This window comes from Simochromis diagramma, unplaced genomic scaffold (assembly GCF_900408965.1).
Source record: "Simochromis diagramma unplaced genomic scaffold, fSimDia1.1 OVJJ01000343.1, whole genome shotgun sequence".
NCBI lineage: Eukaryota > Metazoa > Chordata > Actinopteri > Cichliformes > Cichlidae > Simochromis > Simochromis diagramma.
Window position 1 is genome coordinate 6,055,816 of NW_024386831.1, and position 24,274 is coordinate 6,080,089.

General features: G+C 40.7%; 1 protein-coding gene across 4 annotated transcripts in view; it reads left to right on the top strand.

Annotated features, from left to right (window-relative positions):
* The first annotated feature begins 14,569 nt into the window (after positions 1 to 14,569).
* Positions 14,570 to 24,274, top strand: part of hdac4 (histone deacetylase 4) — a 119,663-nt gene continuing 109,958 nt past the window's right edge. The window contains exon 1 of one of the 4 annotated variants that reach the window (XM_040027682.1): positions 14,570 to 14,655. The gene's annotated coding sequence lies outside the window, so the exon portion shown is untranslated. Of the gene's footprint in view, positions 14,656 to 15,146; positions 15,287 to 24,274 lie in introns of those variants that run through there. The other 3 variants (XM_040027681.1, XM_040027684.1, XM_040027683.1) reach the window with 3 other exon arrangements.

Consider the following 24,274-nt stretch of genomic DNA (forward strand, 5'->3'; position numbering starts at 1 on the left):
AGCCAGGACTCTATGTAGTAATCTGTGATGTCTCTACAAAAGTATAAACTCAACTTGTGAGTGTTGTGTACCTGCTCGAGGGTTTGTACAACTTTGTCTGGCAGGTTGGAGTCTTTGAAAATCCTAATTAGGTCTGACTGTCTGGCGTGCCACTGGTCTCAGGGAAACAATTAGCAACAGCCCCAACATGACAGGATGTAGTGTGCCATTCTCCCACCAGGCTTACTCACCCTGCTGAGGAGAACCTGTGCAACTGCCTCCTCATTCTGCAAAACAAACTAGCAAACACTTTCAGGATCATCAGGTAGGAGAGTGATTTCATTAGTTCTCTGAGAGCCTTCCTGCACAGAATAAAGGTATATACCAAATGCTGCACAGCTGTGTGCTGTAGTATCGCCTCCTTTTCCCAGTTATTGGAGGTTTGCACTGTGGCGCCAGGGAGCTCTGTTCATTTGAAATTCCGAAATGAAGCTATTATAAAAATGGCAACAGGTAACTGCAGAGCACCCCTGCATGTTTTTCTATAAGAATCGAGATTATAGAAGCTCGCAAACAAGTGGTTGTTTTGAATGAATCAATTCGTCCAAGAGCGAGTATCTGGGTAAATGAAGAGTGAGTTTGAAGAATCACTTCCCCCTAAAAGTTGATAGAGTTTGGAGTAAAAAGGTTTTTGTTACTGATGCATGTATGTATGACTTCAATGCTTTAATTTGCTGTAATCACAGAGCTCAAGATTCAGCAAATGGTTACAAAGACAAATAATTACATGAAGGCCAAAACAAAATGTGATGGATATGACTAACACTGTCACTGCAGCGGCCGCCTTCACATGCCATTTAACCGCACCACTCCGGCTCCTGACCTTTGCTACTTGTCATCTCTCGCTAGTTCCCTTTCACAGTGCAACAAAGACAAAAATGCAGAACGTGGAAAAAATGAAACCCGGTTACACAGAGAGTTTTTATTTTAGAGCCGATTGAATCCAAATGACTCACAGACTGACTCATATACCATTCACTGCCTCCGCTGCTGCAAATGTAAGACAGAGTCAAATGAAGTTACTCAAAAGGACCTGTAGACATTTTCAATAGCTAGCCAAAACCTGATTATTTACACGACTTTAAACGCAGACATTTAAGCCTAAATCCATCAACCCTTATTTGATCCATTATTGATACCTGCAGTATCAGTTAAACTATAAAATGACTAAACTTTGGTGTCCTGGGAAAAGCAAGTCTTGGGCATAGGATCATAGTTCTTTCTTTGCATAGACCTCCAACAGACCTCCAACAACAGAATCAGCTACTCCTTAGGTTAGCAAGTAAGCGCTTGTAACTTAGTAAACTGGCATCATCTGCCAGAAATATGCATGTCACGTTATTTAATCTCAAAGCATCAATTTCCCTTAATTCAACCTCACTGAACTTCTAGCACGGTTCTTTTGTTTTACTCTGACTCACAGGCAGTGCTTTGGTGCTTTGCTCTACCACAAACAGAAACAAAGCACCTACTGACACACATGCAAGAAAATACTGGAAATGAAGCATTTTGTCATCTGCCTCAACCAGTCACGCCAGATGGCTGCATTGAACCCAATTCTGACATTATTTCCCGTTAGAAGGGAGTTTTTCCTTCCCACTGTCGCCAAGTGCTTGATCATCTGATTTGGGGGATTTTCTGTGTATTACTTTAGAGTCTTTACTTTACAATATAAAGCGCCTTTAGGCGACTGCTGTTGTGATTTGCTATAAAAATACAACTGAACCGACGTGAATCTCACCAGCAATCAGATGTCTTGAAATCATTCAGCAGTTATTTTTGATTTGTACTGAGAAATTATCTGAATTAACTCTAATTTAAGCAGTCACTAAGGCATCTGCATCAAAATCCTTAAAAGGTTTCCTGACTTTCTTACAATTTTTTTTTACCTATTATTTATATTTCTACTATTTTATTTGCTACTGAGGAATTATTCTATAGATTTCAATTTTGAATTCTTTGAGAGTCTTTTGCTTATAATGTATTAAAACACACACACACACACACACACACACACACACACACACACACACACACACACACAGCTAACAAGAGCTCAGCTGGACATTTTGACTAAAGCAACTGAACAAATAAAACTTCCTGTTGCAGCACGAAGTTTAACCCCACTGTGAGCAACAGCTTTCTGCTCAATTACCTTTACTTGTTTGAAAACACAATCAAAATGTTTCAAAAGGGCTTTAAGTTAAAAGTGTTTTCAGAGAACAATGACTTTAGATTTCTCCAGGGACCTTAGTAATTAGGAGGTAAGAGGTATGCCTGCCCAGGTGGATTTCACTGTTGACTCGATTGCATGGTGAAATTCCCAGTAGGCGTTTGCTGTTTGGCTCCCAGCATGTGCTGATTTCAATACAATATCTGTAAAAACTGCTTCTTTGAAACGTATACGTATGCCTGCTTCACCTCAATTGGTTCCAGACCAGACTGTTTGACATTTGCCTGTCTGTTAAATCAGTGCACATACTTTGTAGTGAAGCACTTCTGTTATTAGCGAAGGAGGTGGATGATTCGGGCTCTTATTCGTAAAGGTCACCCCCTCAGGCAATCAGACATGATTTGTGTTTGAGTGCATAGATGTGTGCATCTGTGCAGGAGACTGTGTTTACTTTAATAATAGAGTTTTTGTTACACTCGAGATGACAGCTTACAAAAACACGGCTACAATTTAGTATTTTATTGATAAGCATAATGTCACCCCTCACCATGCAAAGACATCCATCTGTACATTGTCTTTATCAGTTATCCAGTTCAGGGTCGGGAAGAGACTCAAGTCTATCTAATGCTAACGATTGCACCACCATGCCAACCCTGTGCAGTAGAGTTTAACAACAGAGGGTTATATTTTACCTTCATCAGCCGAAGCAAAATTTAAGACATGCACATATTGGCTCTATAAGCAAATATCTTCATCTGAAAAATGCTGGTTGCTTTCTTGGTTTTTATTTGTAGACTCTTGTAGTCCATGTTGTATTGCCCAATCAGATTTCAGCAGGTCTGATTAGTATTTAAACAAGGGGAAGCAGAACAGTGCTTCTGGATCAGAGTATCTGCTGGCCTCACTGGCAGCAGATTGTGCATATAGTATGATGGCAAGCTTAAAATGCAAGCTGGTTATATTTAGCACACATACAATGAAAATGGACTCCAGGGTGTTGGTATAAGTCAGCAGGAGCAATCTCGTCGTGAGCATTTTCAAACGTCCAACTCCATAAGCAGACGCAGATTGTGTTTCAAACCTGAATAATCCCAAATGCACGATGTAGTGCATTTTGATTGGCTTTTGAAGTCAGATAATTTAAAATAATCATGATAAGGGGTAACTTTACAAACACAGATGCACTGAGAGTTCATGCCATTTGGTGTTTTTATGTTTTTCTGCCTTTCTTATCTCAGTGTGAATGGAGAAGTAGGACATAATTAGAGGGTACAATGAGAGCTTCCTCGCTGCAGAGTTTCTTCTTTGTTTAATCTTTAACATTTTAATTTTTTATTATTTTTTAATGAAGGATCCGTCTATATATTTAATAATGGAGTATTTTTTGCAAGGTTATGAAAACAGGCATATTAGGCCTTGAACACACAGTGATCTGTCTGTTCTTGAAATTCTACTTCTCTGAACCATCAGGACCATATGTCCCACCCAGATCTGTACTGTACACACTAGCAACAAAGGCTGCACAATGTGACTGTTTATCGTGTGGGTTTAAGTGCACAGCCCCTGTTATGTAATCACTGATAATCCACTGTTACCACAGTAATGCTGCTCACATCTGGTGTGGAGATTGCACTGCACTGTGACAGCATCAAAGCGTCTTTCCCACTTCACTGTCATTCCTCGAGTTCTCTTTATAATGGATCAGTGTTGTTAGTAGCTTCTGTTTATCACACCGTCACAGGACGTTATCTGTGCCACAATGCTCTTGGTTCTTTTCAGATATTTCTTAGCAGCATTACTGTGCAGGCTGGCAAACAAACATATAGTATGGAACAAGCTCTACAAAGCTTTGACTTAAAGCTTAAAAAAAAAGGCATTCTATATGTCACGTTTCACGTTTTGCACTGGTATTGGGAGGGGGCGGGGTGGAATTTGCAGGAATAAGCGTGGATGCGCCATTAGCGTGGATGAACACGAGGACAAAGAACTTAAAAGGGGAGGGTGTTTATGGAGGGATACCCCACAAACCAAGCGTCTATGTTACTGGTTAAAGCAGAAAGGATGGAGCCAGTGATGACTCAGGATCATGGGTTCAGCATTTGTAGTCTGAAAGAGGAACTGGATTTGAGTTGGGGTTGTAAAATGGGATAAACTGGCGTGTACGCACCGTTACAGGAGAAAGCGTGTAGGGCGTGATCTCTGTCATCAGAGCCATCGTTGGTGTCAGGAGATGTACGAAGGATCGCCAAAGCCACACACATTTGCACTATTGCAACCATGCTCGGCTTGGATTACAGGATTGGCTGGTGTTTTAAGGTTTAGATACCATTAATCCCTCTTATCCACTTGCTGCACCTTAAACTGACGCAAAAAGATAAGCAGTATAGCAAGCAGTTAATATTTACTGGTGGTTATCCCTTCTTTAAACATCAAGCAACAGAAAAGCTACAACAACCAACAACACTTATGTGTGTACAGCGAATTACGCTCTACACCTCCAGTCATTCAGCATCATGTTTTTAAGGCAGTAAACAGCAGTTTTGACTAAACATTTGAATGCCACGTACCGTGATTGACATTTCTATTGCATTGCACTGTATTATACTCTGCTCAGGGTTTTTTTTGCATCTGTTATCTGCTCCCACACAGGAAAAAAACCCTGAGTGGATGGCTTTGTTACACATTTATACGACTCTGACATTTGGTTAAAAAGTGAAAGGTGAAGAGCTGCTCCTCTGGTCAAGATGTTGAGTAAAAGCCCCATCACATCTAAATTTTGCTGAAAAGGGGAAAGAAGCCCTTCCTCTTCAAGACCTCTGCAAACTCCTCGGGGGATCAGCGTATTTTAACCCAGATCCTTCTCGCTGTGATGCAACATTGCTTATTATTATTAGCACCTCACTGCCCTGATGTTGCACAAATAAGCGACACACAATGATGACTAAGCCTTTAAAAACAAAATCTACATGTACGTGTGTTTTTATAATGGGGAAAATGTTCTGTCCAGTAAGACGAGTTTGTTTACCCATTGTTGTGCAGCTATCTGATCACAACTGTTTCATAACCAACGAGATTTCAATCAAAAGAGCCAAAAATAATACAACGGAACAAAAAGGATTTACATGTTTACATATTTGAGATGCCTTTCCAGTGTGTCATGGTCCCCCTTGTCCTCCAGGTGCAGACTTGGCTTGTGCTCTCTGTCCTCTACCTGTATGAATGTGGGCGTGGCTATGGCTAACCAGTCTCTTACAGTGTCAGCGTGGTCTTCTGATTTCTAGAAGGCACAACTTTTCAGTGCAGCACCACCACTACTTGCTGGACTGTTGTCTGATGTGTGGTAGTGTAGCTTCTACATATCCGGGATATGGAGACCTGAACACAAAACACACAACCCCAGGTCTGAAGCACAAACGGAAGCCTAGGTATTTATATACTTGCTCTCTACGTCACACCACACTTAGTTGGTTTCACTTTCTAGCTGCAAAAGCATGTAATTTCCCGTCAGCCTGCAGCCTAGTTTTACACTGAAGTCTGGGCCTCTCTTATATAAACCAATATAATCAGCATATAAGCATTTAAGATTATATATTTATTACCTAACACTGCTTTACATACCTTATATGAATCCTTACTACTCACCTGGCCTGAAACTCTGGGCAGCGGCGGTCAGCCCTGCAGAAAGAGAGGAGCAGCTGTGTTTCCTGCTGGATCCTGTTGTGACGTTCAGTGTTACTGCTCATTTTGAAAATTCTGTTCATTAAAACTGATAAACTTGTCAGCTGTTTCCTACATCTGAATACTTTAGTGAAACCTTGACACAGTTACCTGAAGGGCCGCTTGACTGTGCCTGGCTGACAGGATGACTGCTTGGTGTTTTTTTGGGGGGGATACCATCTTATTTGATAACAAAATAAGATGATATGTCACATAAAACTAATTCCTACAACTATTAAAAAAAAATCTGAGATGTAGCCACAGCTATGAAAGCATGATATTTATCATCTAGACTCACAATGTGCCTCAGGACTGTTTCATCAATCACATGTTTATGCCCACGATTCATAAACTCCTTAAATGATGTGTTTTATCTCCTTTAGCATGCCTACGATGCTCCAACACCTGAGTAACAAATCACAGTCTGCAGACCTGTTTCATAAATCTTGCTTTTCACCATCTTGGATTAAACTGAACATGCATCGTTTGACATTAATCGCTGACACAAATTGTCTGTGTGTTGGACCAAAGAGCTAAATCGATGGGCTGAACATTCAACAACAGAAAGAACTAAAAGTCGGGCTCTTAATCACATTAGCTAGATGCACAAACACACGCCCTGTTAGCTTTTTTTCCTTCTTCTGTGGGTGGAAGAAATCTTAAAATTAAATAAGATAATGGCAAAGAAGATCATTATTAGATTATTCCTACGCACAAAACCCTGTTCCCTGCACACCAGTTTACAGCAGTACCAGCAATTTCCCCACTCCATCATGTGTGCCCCATTTGCATTTGCAGGCATCTACACCAGATCCTCTATCCCACTTTGAATTGCATTAACCTACAGTGTGTGAATGTGCCAGCGTTAGCTTATCTCTTAAAAGATAATGCTGTGCTCTCTGGAGAATGCTCTGCTATCGTTGGATTGCGAGAATTGATCTTCCCGTCATAGCGGGCAGGAAATCCATCCGCTGCTGTCAAAGCAATATTACAATGAAGGCATACAGTGTGTATTTCCTCAAGATCTTGGGTGACTGCAGAGCTCAAACACAATTACCAGTCAATGTTTGGAAGAAAAGCAGCAAGATTTAATGAAGCAGGTGTTTTGAAAGGCCTGCACTGGCATTTCTAAGGAGGGTTGTTGACAGTGATTGTGTGGGCAAGCTGCTTCTGTTAGCAGAGAGGGATTAGCTGTAGCTTATTAGGATTTTTATGTGCTGAAGATGGAATACGTATGATTTTTACAGACAAAAATAGAATATAGTCATGCACTTTTGTTGCAGTAGATGATTTATGGATCATTTATGGAAACTCAGTGCTTCTGGGACTTCCTGTTAACTACTATAGCTCCACGGTTGTAAGGCTTTCTTTGAGTCACTTGCCACGAGTTGTTTTGTTGATCTGCTGGGGATTTTGAGCAATTACATTTTACAGACTTTATCTGAAGTGGTGAAGCAGTGTCTCCCTGTCAGCACCCTTATGTTTTAAATCCTATTACAAACCATTTTTCTGTTTTTTGGCATGCTATTAGATATCATACTTATTATGTCTCAAATGATGCAATAAAATGCTGCACAAAAAATTTAAATTTGCAGACATGACATGCAAAATCTGCTTTGAGTTGTGAACAAAAACTTACTGCGACGGGCATATAAAACTCCAGAACATTAGCTGATTCCCGTTCAAGATCATCTGCCAAGAAGGGCAAGTAAGGAAGCTAAATTGTGTTGGTGTGGCCCAAAAACTCCTGTTTTCAAATTAGCGGTTGTTTCGCTTTGTGAGATGGTGAGATGACAGAGGTTTCTTCCTGTTAACAGGAAGTTTTTCCTTCCCACTGTCACCAAGTGCTTGCTCATCACCGGTCATCTGATTTTTGGGGTTTACTCTAGGGTCTTTACCTTACAAAATAAAGCACCTTGAGGTAACTGTTGCTGTGACTTGGTGCTATATAAAAAATGTAATTAAACTGACCTGAATTGAATTGAATCATGAGAGCTAAAGTTTAAATGCAATGCCTTCCTTCCAGCCAAAATGTCACACAAACTTTAAGCGAATCCATAATACTCGGAGTTTGTATGAATTTCTCTGACAGGTCTCAGACAACAAGAAAGTGATATTACGAAGAATGTCACTTACGACAGTTTACGCTGACATTACTTTGTTGAATTAAAACTAAACATCAAGTTATGCCTCAAAGTAACAGGTTATTTATCATCACGATTCAGATTTGTCACACAGTATTTAGGAATCCTTTTACATTCAACAAGATTGAGAGCTAAGCTAAGGAAAACTCTTCTATTTTGTGTCATTCTCTTTTTCTGAAGCCCGCAGGCTGTTGTCTCCCGTCCTGACAAGGGTGACAAGATGAGTATCAACCCAAGTGAGAAAAATGTCTCTCTTGCCCCATTTTCGTGTCATTCAAACTCTTGAGAGAGTCTCTTATGTCACTTAACTATGTTGGATGGTGTCATTCTGACAGCACAAACTTTCACAAAGATGTTGAAGGATCTCTGGTTTCTTTTCATGCTCTCACCCCGCAGTGCGTCATAACAAATATTGGATATGGTTACATTTTTGAGCACACTGTGGAATTAGATGTTATCTCAAGTAATGAGGTGAAATACACATTATCCACCATGAATCTTGATTTTCTGTTTCAAGGCTAAGCACTCCAGTTATTGCTGAAATGTTTGAATGCAGACACAAAAAGGGGGCTGAAAAAGTCAGGGTTCATCCACAGGCACACAAACATGTGCAGCTTTAGTTTTTTATAAAAAAATAAAGAAAGAAAGAAACACTTTAATAGTTCAAAAAGTTCAAAGTTGGCGTTACACTCTTGTTTTCCATGCTCTGCACAAATTGCAGCTCTTCCAGACTCCTCTATAATCTTTTAACCTCTCCTTTTTCTTCCTGCACTCAAACACAGGAAGCTCCACTTTGTCAGCCGTCCATGTTCAGGAGAACTTAGCAAAGATTGATGGGTGCACAAGTTGACAAGGAATGAAGCTCTGGATATGATCAGAGGAAGGAAAACTCAGGATGAATCGTTGCCACTGAGAGGTGAAAAGCCACAGGAAGTCTTCACCTCATCCCTCTCTCAGGGAAGACGATGACCGTGTGAGTTTTTCTAAAAGCCTAAGAAAGAGATGAAGCCCAAAAATGCACCCATGCCAAACATTTCATTTTTTTTCTGTAAAATCTCCATCACGCTAAAATACAAAAGCAGATAATTACTTCTATGCCTACTGTGTTTGCAAGCGGAAAGTTTCAGACACTGTGCACGATTTCAGTTTGTTTTTTGAATGCATTGTTTATTACAGCATGAGCATAATTTCACCATGACATTCTTTTCACATATGTCTTTGTTACACAGTAAACAGAAAGCAATCTGTCTCTTTTGTCTGCTTGTAGTGAAACTGCTTTCAAGAGCACAAGATCCTCCTAATACACAACTTCATATCCTTCTGCTGAGGGATTCTATTCTTTGTACAGGCTGAAGATCTTGGCTCTGTGTGAGTATAAAATCAGCGAATCTGGAGACAATATGGCCAGGAGAGTCATGCAAAGTAAAAAAGATTTTGTTTGTTGACGAGCAATTGATAAACTGCATTCTGGTTCCCTTTACCACCTACACTTAGATCCAAGCAGGAATCCTGTGACTACCACCTGTGGCCACAGAGGCTGCTATTGCTCCTGGTCAGAAAAAGCTGCATGTGTTGCTTTACATCAGCGTCCATGTGCACGAGCTTGAAAACAATGATGTCAGCCACCATCTGTTCTGCCATTAAAGGACAGCGTGCATATGCTGCTCCATCACACCGAGAAAAGAAACTCTGGTGTGAAGCAGCAGATCTCATCTCAGCACAAAATCAAAGTGAGTGTACTCAGAGAGCTAGGAGATGGAACAGGCCATCAATGACCCCAAAGGATGAAAGATGCTGCACTTGACAAGCTCGCAAACAAAGAGCATCGCAACACGCTGCTGGAATTGTTCCTTATTCTTACTTTTCAGTCAGTCTACCGACACATCCGGCATCAGTATAGAGAATATTTGAATGTGATCATGGCTAGAGGTACACTGCAGGAAATTCTTAGTGAGAAATGGACAAATCACTTCTTTCTTTATTTTTTTATTCCAAAATATGCAGAAGCCAGACGGACCCTCAGGCTATGGTGTCACTCAAGGCCAGATGTGGACCACATCTGGCCTTCTCAGAAAACCGTGTAGTGATGTCGGCTGTACTCTTTGGCAAAGGGCAACACTGAATATGGGTGCAAACTGGTCAGTTACTCAAGAAAAGTAATATATCGCACATTACTCATTACTTTTCCTTAAAATCATGCCATGGATGGATGGGATGGAAATTGATAAGTATTTAGCAATTCTGATTCCATTATCGATATCACCTATTGATTCCTTATTGATTCATATTGGATTCTCATTGGCTCCTCATTGAGTCACCACCATCGCTAAGCGCCATATCAAAGACATTACATTCATGCAAATTAATCGTATGCGGTGGGTCAAATGTTTGTGCATGTTGGGAGTATTTCCCTTCTTCGTTCTGATCAGTTTTGTGATCATTACTCAAAAAGAAGTCATTACTGCACTGAACACTTTTCTTAAAAGTAATGAAATACATAATTACTCGCAGGAGAAAGTAATTTGTTATACTACTTGTTACTTTACTTTTGCATTTCTCCATAAAATGATACAAAACACATTTTCTCATAATTATCATTTAACGATATAAACCTACATGCTACAGTTTCACACACCAACACAAATGCCTATCATATTGAGGACACATATATCATCTTTCTCTTAGTATTTTGTAATGAACAAAAAGCCGACAACACAAATATCAAAGATGAAAACCAGCACAAAGAGACTTTAGTGCAATCGCCATGGCGATTCTACTATAGAAACATAAACAGGTAGAAACTGAGGCTGCAGCCTGACTGCCCATCAGTTTGTTGCCTAAATTCAGGGTCTGGCTGCTGGGCTGGGTCGGCATTCACTCAGCTTTAACTTCACTCTGGGTTCTTTACTAGCTTAGCGTTAGCATGCTGTCCCTGCAGATGCTTGAAAAGAGCCAAAGTTGGGTTAGCAACATAATGCAGTTTTTCTGTCCTGGATGCAGTTTCTGCATTACTATCACGCTCTTGTAGTTTTTCTGGAAAAACAAAACAAAACAAAAAACGAATGTTCATATCTCAAAAACTGTATCGCTGTACTGCATTTGATCAGCTCACTTTCTTTTAATGCAGTGCAGATTTAATGCAATCTATGTTGCTGTGGGTCAAAGAGTTTTGCCATTTCTATTCCATAGTGCTGAATGAATGAACATGATCCTAATGAGCTCTTTATAACTATCTAGCTATATCAAATAGCTTGGTGTGGCATCTTGTGTTGGCCCTATCTGCTTCCACTGCAGCAGATAAACTCTGGATGCATCCCATTCTTAAATGCCGTGGATGGGTTTCAAGAGAATACTTATTATGCTGTCAGTGGAGCTTGTGGCCGGGTTGAGCCATCCCATCGTTGTTCGAATCAGCTTCCTTGCTTATGTGGACAGGCCCGTGTGAGAGGATGCTCATTATGCTGTCAGTGTTGTTCTTTAGCGAGCAGCTCCACTGGGTCGAGTTGTTTCATTTCTCTTTAGATGAGCCCACACTCTTAAAGCTGGAGTGTTTATGTAATCCCAGCCTTGTTGCTGCTACATCTGTGGCAGCATCAGGTGTCCTTTCAAGCCTGACAGTAATACAGTCCACTGTTGTGCAGTACTTGCATCAGTGCAACTGCTTATTATGACCACACACGGTGCACTGCTGGGTGTCGGTTATTTAAGGACAAAGTTACCACATAACTGCAATTCATCACATTTCTTTGACAGCCTGGCTACATTAGCGAGCATCTTCAAAACTTCTCTGTTTTGCTTCCAGCCTGCATGAGTGCTTCCTAGTCAATTTGTCCTTTAAATGGAAGAAAAAAAGTCACAGGTTCTGTTTGCTCCATGAAAAATAAAGTACGCCTTTATCACCTCATAGCCATAATCACATCCAGACAATGTGTTTGGATAATAAGTAGATGAATGATGTTTAAAGGGGATGAGGTGATTTACAGCTCAGTGTTCTATTTTATCCACCTAATTAAACCTGCTTTCCCACTGAGCGTTTTGTTTTCGCCGCTATTGTGTCATTTTTATTTTCATGCTGCCACTTGTTATTGATGTCTTTGCTCCCTGTTTCAGCTGCTGATGTGTGTTAATTCCCCAAACGCTGGTAATTAATGGCACTCGTCAGAGTTACTGGCTGTGTACATTCATAATGTTGCTCTTCAAAGATGACCCCCTCCCCCCTCCAAAAGAGTGAAAACATTAGATTGCACAATCAAAAGGGAACTAAGAATGGCACTTTTTCATGAATTGTGTAACATTTTAATCTACGCGCTGTGATTCATAGCGTCATTTTACTGGATAAATCAGGGAGTAAGCCCTATTGCTTAATACTGATACTGACTAAGGTACAGCAGAAGGAAAGAAGATTAATGGGAAAAAGAAGTGATAATAGTTCCTGGAGCACCTGGTGTGGTCTTCTGCTGCTGTAGCCCATTTGCCTCAAGATCTGAAGCGTGATGTATTCAGAGATGCTCTTCTGCATACTTTGTTTAGAACAAGTGATTATTTCAGTTCCTGATCCCTTCCTATCAGCCTAAAGCAGTCTGGATGTTCTCCTCTGACCTCTTATGCCATCAAGACATTTTCACCCAGAGAGCTAACAGTCACTGGGTTTGTTCTTTTCCACAGATATGGTCGGTCTCATACACTGAGTTACTTGGCTGATGAGATATTTACATGAACATGCAGATGAATAGGTGCAAATACTGTAAAATAAAGGAAAATCCTTCCATGGCCTGTGTAGCTTTCCTGCTGTTGGCACACATGCTGTCTATAGCAGGCTATGAACTCATCTCTTTTTGTGCTGTAGTTTCTTTTAAACATCACAGTAATGATTTTAAATAAACTAAACATCTGTTTGTAGTTAATATTATACACAAGATGAACTCACTGTTCGCTGACTTGTTTTGGGATGCTGTGTAAAACTGACCGAGCCAATAAAGCTGTCACAGGGATTAATCGTGGCGACCAGAGATGGGCAGTAACGCGTTGTTACTGTAATCCGATTACTTTTAATCAAGTAACGAGTAAAGTAAGGGATTACTATTGCAACTTTCCCGTAGGAACGCTGCGTTACTGCGTTACTAAAACCGTGATTTTTTGCGAGAATGTCTCATGACAGTGACGTAAGCGAGTGCGACGTTCGTGACAACAGCTGTGTGCAGATCAACAATGGATCATATATCGAGTGCAGGAGAGAGTATGAGCGTGCAGGGTTTAAAGCGTGGAAGTACTGACCTTACTTTGAGTTTGATTCCATAAAAAGTGACAAAAACATTAGAGTCCGTTGTGCGTGGGAAGAAAACTTCTTTTTACAGCGAAAAAAACCCTAAACTTCCAAGCAAGCACCGAGTGCAACGACGTAATGGGAAACTCTCAGAGAAACTCGCGGATTCTTCCACTGACCGTGGCACACCTGCACCAGGGTAAACCTCCGCCTACCCCACTCCTGCTTTACAGGTGAAAATAGAGCAACAGGACCGCTGAGTCTTTGATTTTATTTATTTTCTGCTGTGTTTTACTTGCATCTATTTGAAAGAGTGAGTGTAAACACACAAAAAAAAAAAATTATGTGCTGGAATGTGCAGAAAATAGGTTTAAATATTAAACAAATTTCTTCCAGTCAGAGAATGTTGCATATAATTAAATTTTTGCTTGATGCATAAAGTTAAAAGATTGAAACTAATAAAACAAGTTTTAAAAAGAGACTTTTCCATTTGATTACATTTTGTATGATGGATTATGTAGAAAAAGTAGAATTGGGCTGAGAGGTCTATCGCTTTATCACCTATTCAGGTTGTAAATCGTGTTTTTAAAAAGTAACTAAGTAACTAAGTAATTAATTACTTTTGAAAATAAGTAATCAGTAAAGTAACGGGATTACTTTTTTGGGGAAGTAATCAGTAAAGTAACGGGATTACTTTTTTGGGGAAGTAATCAGTAATTAGTTACTGATTACTTTTTTCAAGTAACTTGACCAACACTGGTGGCGACTGAAGAGGAAAAACTATGAGACAGATGTATGCCATGCTCCAGTTTGTTAGAGGAAGTTGGAGTTGCACTTCTCAGCTTACGGAAGTGTTCCTTTAACAAACAAGGGGAATCAAGAGCACTACCCCCTGATGAGAATTAAGCCTTTTGGTGCTGTGCAGATATCAGTTACATATGTGGTTTTGTGGCTATTGAACGTCTCCTTGGACACTATAAGGCAGCTTTATACATACACACATACACACACACACACACACACACACATATATATATATATATATATATATATATATATATATATATATGTGTGTGTGTGTGTAATTTGAAGTGTATATGGTTTTAGAAAGCTCACTTCCAGGAGGGCAACTGCAGTCCTCCAACCCCTTCTGGAAAATCTACTGTTGCCACATATCTCTCCACCTAAGTATTAAACCAGCTACTGCGTGTGACAAGTTGACACATGTTATCTGCAGTTTGGGAAAGTCGTCCCGGAGTGGGAAGAACCAACTGAAACAGCAGACTGAGTTCGCACGGGGATTCCATTCTTCGGTACCAGTGGGTGCATTACTTTTCCTGATTAAAAAAAAGTACAGGCTTGTTTGTGTTATATATTAAAGTAAGAGGAGTGCCGAGCATTCCAGTGACATTAGAAACCTTGTTTCTTTAGTGCAGGCTGGGTTTTGCTTGGCCTGTACTTTGGTATTTGCCTAAAAATACTAGAGGTTTGAATCAGCACTCAGGAGCTGTTTTACTGTTTATTGTAATTTAAACAAAATTAGGACATATACGTCTTTGCTGAGCACATACTTGGATATCAAATGAATCCTCTATTGAATGTAAAACACATAAAAACCCCATTAAACAAGTTAAAAATAAAAAAAAGCTTAATGTACTTGGTAGTAAAGGAGGATAAGGACGGGTGATGATACCTGTGTGTCAGAATGGTGGTCTTACCTCGTGTCCACTTAGAGATTTTCCCGTCAGCTGTCAATCATACTGCCCGCAGACCCCGCCTCCTACGGAAACACAGGGGGTTGTCTGACACGTGATTAATTCAGTATGGCGGATCTGTTGGATGAGTGATTTTTTTTTTAACGGCACCGACGGGTCCTAAAACCCTGCTCCGTGGATGCTGTTAAGCAGCGGGAGAACAGCAACAGCTCCCGGCCAGCACAGCTCGGTTCAGGTACTGTTTCTGTTCCGTGTTTGTGGAAAAATAAACAGTGTTTGCTTTGAACGTTTAAGGCACATGATTGAAAAAAAGTTAGCGATGTTTATCTCTGGGGTCGCTGCGCTTTGCGTCTCCCCGAAGTGAGCTGCAGTCGTGGGGCAACTCCACTTTACTCTGTTTCGTGTGGGTTTGTGGGGTGTTTTACAGTCAGCTGAAGGAAGCCGTGAGTGTTGCGCAATAGAAGCGTTGTTGCTCACTTTCAGCAGTTTGTAGTAGGTTATCAAAAACAGTGTGTTGTGCAACATTGTTGCTCAGCTTTCAGCTCGGTAGAGTCAGACTGCGGTGAGAAGCGGACTGTTATTAACGCGTATTCACTGTTTCTGCCTCGTGTTGGCACACTGCCTTCATGATGAGTTTGAGGTTACAGCGAAGGGCTGCCAGATGTTCTGGGGAGGTTTCGGTGCAAACAGCCGCGCTTTCAGCGGAGCTGTTCGAGCTCACATAAAGTTTTGTTCTTGTAGTTAAACGCACCGCTTTGCTCCATAGTTCCTCAAGTAACACAGAGACAGCACGGGTGTCCGTGTGCGTGCGTGTGATGGAGGTTTCTGCTGAGGTCGGACCGCGCTGCCGCAGTTCTGGCTGTAAACTTTGTCTCGGTGAAGTGTAAACAGAGCGGAGCAGCAGCAGCAGGGCTGTGCCTGTGCTCTGCTAAATCTCCTGTAAGCCTTCACTAGTGGAAACTATTCCCTCAGCATTACAAGCTCTGGAGCACTGCTGGCGCATGCTTGTAAACTCCAGGCCCCACGGGAACAAGGTCACAGCAGTCCACTAAAGAAATGTCTGAGTTGTCCTCCTAAAGGATGAGTCTGCCGAGAGCACAGGCCAGACTGGTGAAGATGTAAAACAGGATCATTGAATTATGGCAGGATCTCTTTCTACAGCCTGCTGCCTGTTATATTCTTACTCTTTAAGAGCTGGTGTTCAGCAGTGTCTGTGACTGAGAACTCGTTAGGCATGTCTGATCTTCTGTAGCTTCAAAACGTCCTCGTGTGGTCTCATTCAGTTGTTTGGTGATGACGGATGTCATTACATCATGATCTCAATCCTTTGAAGGTAACAGCATAGTGAAGATGATGGTGTAAAAGAAATAAATGTTTGTGAGCCGAACGCTCGGGCTTCTGGCATCTCTGAACGATCAGCTCTAGACTGTTTTTCACTCTTGGCTTCTCGTGATGTCATGTAATCTCAGACACGCCGCACTGATTGTGAGCACAGCAGCTGCAAACTTGAACCTTCTGACTGAGATGGGCAGCCAACCAGAAGAAAGCTGATTTGGGGAGTGAGTTAAATGGGTTGTTCAGACAGTGGATAACCTGAGAGGTTACACCAAGGCCTACTGTAGGATAAATAAGGGTTATTTGAACGTTGGAAAAGTGACTTCTCTAAGGAGTTGAGTCCAAGTATTGAGCTGGAATAAGTGGGAGAATAAGATGGTTGGAGGATGGGTGTCCCCTTTAAGAAGCATATGCGAAGTCTTGTTGTACAAAACAAACTCTAAACATGCCTAATAAAACTCCACGGGGTTGGCAGCCTGTAATTATTCTTTGGCCACATGAAAAATTCCAGAGGAAGACCATATTATGGCGTTTTGGATTGCAACGCAAAGCCGCCACAAAAAATGTTTTTGTTTGAAATAAATGGTTTTGCATTTGCACAAAGTTTTTCTTTGTGGCGATTACTGCCATTTTGCATTCTACATGCAAAGAGGAAGTGTTGACATGGTTGTAGTGCGTGGTAATGATTTCAGTTATTATTATCTAAGTCACTTTGTTTTCTTTGTAATGATCATGGGGTGTGAAATATCTTGCAGTTCCTCTGGATTTTAGTCTTTGTAGACCAGTGATGATGATTTGTGTGGGTTATTGTAGAATGTGAGTGCGAAACTGAGTCCGACCCTTTTGCTTTCTGGCAAGGACGACCCTACCAGAGTTGATCGACCCACCCAAGACAGTTCTTGGATTTTGACCAGATGCTCTGTATCCATCTGTATCTGCATCTCCGTGATGGGGGTGTACAGTAAGCTACAGGAGAAGCATAAATAATCTGGTCAGATTTCAAATGAAACACCTGTTGTATTGCTTGTATTGACTTTAAAAGACAAAAAGTCACCTGCACATTTGATTTTCCCCTTTCGACAGCTTTACCTGGACTAAGGACTTAAAGGATAACTGAGAGTTTTTAAATCACTGTAAATTAATTGTGAGTCCATCTAACAAAACATCTGCATGGCTTAAACACCTGCAGTAACTGTCTCACATTTTAGACTTTTGTGTTTGTGGAACTGAATTATTCCTAATTGTACTGTGCAATGTGGGATTTTGATGTGGGCAGCACGGTGGTGCAGTGGTAAGAACTGATGCCTCACAGCTGGTCAGCCGGGGCCTTTCTGTGTGGGATTTGGGTGTTCTCCCTGTGCAATCCAAAGACATGTGCACGTGTTAGCTCTGCGATAGACCAGCGCCCTTCCCAGGGCGTAACTCGCCTCTTGCCCAATATCTGCTGGAGGGTGTTGGATCTTAGGCGTTAGTGTTTAAGAAAATAGGTTTTTTTTCTTGTAATATTTAAGCTAAATGAGACTTAATAGCACGATACAGACTGGAAGTCCCGCTATTGTTATTATGTCAGCCATAATATGTCCACTTTAAAGGAATCTGTTGCAGTTAGTGCCATGTGCAAAAGGCTGTAATATTAGGAAGTCTGCATTTTCAAGCAGGACTTGGGGTTTGACAGTAAAGAAAAAGAGAACTTCTGTCTGTCTCTAACACTGGGCTGATTGGGGTAAATGCAAAGTAACCAGTCTTTTCATCTTTTCATCAGGGAAAAGGCTTTTATATGATGGCCTGCAAGTTGTGCTTTTGTTTGTTTGAGTATGAACCGAGAGTGTACCGTGAGATTGTTTTGTATTTCTATTAGGAGGATTAAAATGCTGGTTTTGGGAAAGTACAAGGAAAAAGAGGGTTTTTTTTGTTATTTTTCTTCAATCATCTAGTTGATTCAGCCTCTATTTTTTCTTGGAGTTTCCCAGACAAAAGTTGACTAACAAGACAGGTGATATGTCATGCTGATATCTTTTGGTCGTTACTCCAAACTCATGGTACTAAGTCACGTAATAAGAGAGGTTCAAAGTTATATTGGTCTTTAAACCAACCAAGCCTGAGGCAAAATTCATAAAGTACCAGAAGTGTAGGACAAGCATTTCACAGTGTGACTGCTGACTACCAACTGACCAATAGGAATGCAGTGTGAAATGATGCACTGATCAACAAGCGCTTGTGAAAGAGCCAAAACAAACTCAAACAGTATAGATGGAAGTAAAGCATGCAGAACAAAATAGTTGAGATTCCAACAAAGAAGAAAATCTTGTTGAGAAGCTTTGTTTGTATGATTTGTCCCCCAGCTGGTATCATCACTGCGCCAAGGAGGGTGTAGCACGGAAAGATATAGTGGATGTATAACAGCTGTACATCTTGGCCCCGATTCAGTACTACGCATTAATATCATAGGGAGTACATGCATCAAACCTCTAAGTTCCATGTTGGCTTGTAGTATACTCAGAGGAGTACAGAAATCTCAAGATGTGTAGAATAGACTAGAATAGCCCTTTATTGTCGTTGTACATGGACTATGAAAATGTAGGTGCTCCGCATCAACTGTGCTGGGATAAAATATAAATAGCAAACAGGAGAAATGTGTAAAATCAAGAAACAAGAGAAATGTAGACAAAAATAGGAGAAAGGCGCACATAAGAGAAGTTGCAGTAAGTGACCTTAGACCAGCAAGCACACGGGCTACCTACATCATTACCTTACCAAAGTTCATGAGCACTTGTGTCCTAAGTTTGCCTCTTTTAATCTCTTTAATAAGCTCATTTATCTTGGTTCCATTGTGCTTTGTGAAATTCCGCGTCTGACTTTCCAATTTCCTTCTATTATTTAGCACAAGCTGGCGCTCAGAAAGTTTGCTTGTTTGTGGACAGTTTGTGGACATTGTCACACTAATGGATTCTAATGGGTTCTATTAACGCGACTGTTGTGCTCGGAGACAAATAAAACCCAGCAATCCACAGTCACCCAGTAGGAATTTGTAAACTGGGAAGGTCGTTCCACCAGCTCACTGCCGTTCTGAATACTACTGTATCTTTGATTTCAGTCTGTATTCATTTATTCTTTTATTTTGTCCTTCTCTTGATTGCACAGTGTTTGAGAAGACACTAATATAGTTTGAATGACACTTGGGGAAATCGGCTGCACATGAATCCTTCAACTAAAGCAGCCAACCAGTCAACAGATGGTTACAGTACATTGTTTTTTCTCATTTGGCTTACTGTTGTGCAAGTTTATAAAAAGAAAGGAAGCTGGATATTGGCCAGAAAAACAGCAAAAGTAAACAAGAGGAAGATTGAAGGCAGTAAAAAAAGGACTGTGAATTTTCAATGGCCAACTGTAAAGAAGCTCTCAGCCTCAATTGATGTGATTTGAAGCTTGATGAATCCTTGTGTTGACCCCCTTTGGGTGCTGTATGAGTTCACTGCTGTTGACTATTCTCCAACATTCAGCTCTATCCCCAGTTGGTGCCTCAAAACTCCAATAAAAACACCCTGTTTAGCTCTTTTGTTCTTGTCCTGACTTTGAACCTCTAAAATCAGTTAGCATGTGGTTGGTATTTGGGACAGGCATCCCTGTTTGTTCACATGTTGTTTACGTTACACTGATTGACTTTGTAAATGGCATTGGAGCTTTGGTTTCATACTCAAGCAGCATGGTCCAAATAGTAATTTGTCTATCAAACCAAAACTGCAGTTGACAGTTGCTTTTCAAATGAGTGTAGTTTAGATTTTAATTCCTCTTAATCACCATATGTTGGTTTTAGTCTCACTTCAATAACCTTCATTGTGCCATGTGTATTTAGAAAACTAGATGCAGATGGCAAAAGTTGCTTCTCGGTATCTGACAGTGTTAAAGTTGGCACATGCTAACCATTCAGTGTTTTCCACACGTAAACTTGCGCGGCTGTAGGTCTAACGGCCTCAGTATATTAGCAGTATATTTTTCATTATAATTTCTTTAGCTGTCTGTTGGAATGACACCATCACTTTACTAGTAGATGATCCCTTTGCGCTTTTTCTCATTCTTCTGCTGCTAGCCGCCTTGTTGCTGCCCTTAACAGTTTGGGTTTTCCGCACAGGTCGGCTGGCTGGCTGTTATAGCGGTCCTCAATGCCACTCACCTGCTTATGCACCAAGAGTCTTCTACATCTGTATTTACTTCAATATCACCATCTGGGACTGACGCTGGCAGTGGTGGTCCTTCTTCGTCAGCAGTTGTAACCTTTTTCTGTAACCATGACCTGGAGCACATGGACAACCGGTTCACCTGCTGCTGTGCCAGGCTTACTGATTTAAAGTCAGAGTTGGAGTTACTTGCGTGAAGTATATTTGAATGAATGAATTTAAGGAAGCAAGCATGCACACACAATGCTTGCAGACTACTCCCTCCCTCCACAACACCTCCTACCTCTGTTACGGTTGTCAAAAAAATAGATTCTCAGATACTAACTTGACTGATAATACTGCAAATTACTTTGTGATTATGTTATCATTTGCAGCAGTACCAATACAAATGACAGCATCTTGGCCTCCTCCAGTTGACACAAAACATCACACAGAGCAGTTGCAGACAGGTAGGTACACAGCTCCTCCCCTTACCAGCAGCTGAAGTATTCGATGTCCACAACACTGAACAATTTTGAGAGGTCATGAACCATCATAAATGTTAACTTGGCCACCAAACAATAATTTTAGTTGCTTAACTATTAGGAGTTACAAACCCAGCCTCAGGGGATCACAAACTAGTGTACGCCTAGTGTTGGTGTTGGTCCCATGCCTCCTTAATTGGGAGCGCTGCTTTAGGAATTGCATCTGGTATTAAAATCTTTGCCAAATCAAAGGTGGATCTTTCAGCTGAAGGTATTTTTATTTGATAGCAATGTTAGCCATCTGTTACGTTATTAATTATGATGTTACAGACAGACAAAATTGATAACATTTGTCTCCTGGCTTAAAATTGTCATTAAGGTAGCGGGCTAAGAATGAAATCATAGCATTATCGTTCTTGCCTGTCTGTAACATTATAATGACCACTGTCATGTTTTAGTGTTTTGGTGCTCCCTAAGACAATCTTAAAATATTTGTCACATACATATTTTACAATTACTTTTTTGCACTATATGCTATATATAGTCCAATCAAAAATGGTGTTGTCACTGTTTGCACGATTCTAACATTTCTTTAAAAAACAAATGGCTGTATAAATGCTATAGAAGAATCCGCCCATTTACCATTTACAGTATCAGTGTGCTAATGTTTGGATTTTCTAAACCAGTAAGAACGTAGGGAAACGTGCAACCTGATAAAATCAGCACACATTGCTTATATTTTGATCCAGAAAACTTTCAGTACAGGTGTGTTGATGTTAACCTTCCAGGAAAGACAGCTGTGCGTGCTAGGACTTTTCTATTATTAGCAGAAGAGTGCTTTGTTACGTTCAGACTTGTTCATTAGTATAGATTGAAATTTCACTTTAATCAAAGAAAATGGATTTTGGCCCGAAAAGAAGACAAAGATTGAAAGCAGCAAGAAGGATGCTGGGATTTTAATGGGCGGCCATACAGAAGCTCTCATCCTCAACTGATGTGATTTTGAGGTTTGATGAGTTCTTGTGGTCACCCAATGAACTCATGGCTGTGAATTATTCTCCCACAGTTCAGCCCCTTACACCCTGTTGGTGCCTCGCAACTCTAATAATAACCCGTATTAGCTCTTTGTGTTTTTCCAGGACCTCCTCCTGACTTGGAACCCGTCCTAGTGCTCTGAAATCGGTTATCAATAGGTTTGCAGTTTGGAAAGACATCCTTATTAGTGCCCATTTTGTTTTCCTTTCACTGATTGTGTCTATTAATAGCACAGCTGTGTTGGGTTAGAGCTTGGTACCTGTGATGGATAGGCCTGCACACTCAGCCATTGTGCAAATAGCCATTTTTTTTAATAGGCAAAAGAAAGACCATTTCAGGTAATCTGTCTGTTCTTGTGATGGGAATTTTGGTTCATATTCCCTTCCTAGTTGCATTAATATTCTCAAACTATTAATTTAAAAAAATAACTCAACATAAAAGGTTGCATCTGGTTGAGTCAACCATCAGCTGAGGATGCTGGAAAAGTGAATTTTCGGGCATTTAGCTGGTGTGCTTCACCCGCGTCGGGATATTTTATTTGACATTTAGATGAATTCCAGCATTTTGTGACGTTAACCCAGTAATAAAAACAGTGACTGAAGATGAGTCAGTACATGAACAGAAGTAATGCTAAAATGGTATGTTGTTGAGAAATAAAACACTGTATTTTAACCACGACCTCCACCACTTTAGGCTTGAATGTTTAGTAATGATTTGCCTTCACCGTAGCTGCATTTAAAACATTTTAAAGTCGCTTAATTTAAAAGACTTTTAATGCAATATCCGTGATGTTATTTGAATTTGTGTAGAACTCCGGTACCAGGTCTCGAGGTTGGTCTCATGATTTTTATCTCCAGTCATTTCATTAACATGTACTCGGTTACTGTTTTGCATTTTGATCTGGAACATTGTGTGCTGTATTGAAGTTGATGTGAAGGGAAAGGTGTCAGTAAAATGAGGACTTTAAAGAAAAGATGATTTAAAGAACTTCCACTGGACGAGGCTGGTGTCTTCATCCAAATATCCACCCACTCCTGAACCAGAAACACTGTCAGAAGTGTCTTACCTGGACTGTTCCTCAGTAGTCTAGCTGCTCTTTTCAGATAAAAGTACATTTTGGAGTAAAGAGGCACAGAATCCAATGGATTTGAAGTCCAGCGTGACGTTTCTGTGATGCTTTGGGGTGTGATCTGCTGGAGTTGGCTGCTGTTGGTCAACTGTGCTTCATCAAGTCCAAAGTCAGTGCAGCCTTCTACCACGAGATTGTGGAGCTCTTCATGCTTCCATCTGCTGATGAACTTCATGGAAATCCTGATTTACTTTCCAGCAGGACTAAGCTCCTGTCCACTGTGCCAAAACTACTGTCAAAATAAGAGCAGTCATTTCTGTGAAGGTGCACGCAGGCAGATATAATGCAAGACCTGTTTTAGGGTTTACGCACCCAAAAGTGATGGAGTACAGGTTCTAATTCTTATGACCACAATCTACCTTTTCAAAGCAATGACGGTTTCAGGCTTTTTGGAAGCAGTGGTGGTGCAGTGATTCAGCTGTTCTCGTAGGTCTTTGGCATGTACCAACTAAAACTATGAGATTTGAATCTTTTTTGTTGTTGTTGTTGAGTAATTTGGCTTTGAAAAGAGCAGTTTTGTTCTTAGTGTCTCGTTTAAATAAAGCAGGAAACCTCATCAGCTTCAGTCACAAATGCAATTTTAACATTCAGTTAACGAATGCCTCAAACTTTAGTTATCACTCACGTCAGGAGAAATTCCAGAAAGTGAGAGTCTGCATAGAGAGCTTTATCTAGGGCACACTTTATATACCTCAGCATCAAAGGACATTCTTATATAAAACAGAACTGTCTCATTCGGTATATGTTTTGAAATTATATCAGCTGTACATTACCCAGCCCTTGTTTTACACCCTGAACTTCACAGATGGACCAGCTCCTGTCAGACACACTACAATATTCTACCTTTGTCTTGGTGGTAATAATAAAGCAAAAAGCTTCCTGTTGGGCCATCCACATCTATTTCAAGAATACTGAGCTGCTATCACACTGTAAAGACTCTACACCTCAGAAACATGTCAGTCCATGGCATACAAGGCACTAATCCCATCGCCAGCTGAATAATTCATAGTCAATTAGGGCTGAGAGGCTGAGGCGGTCTTCATGGAGCAAATGCATTTTCAATGATTCATTTCATGAGCTATGCA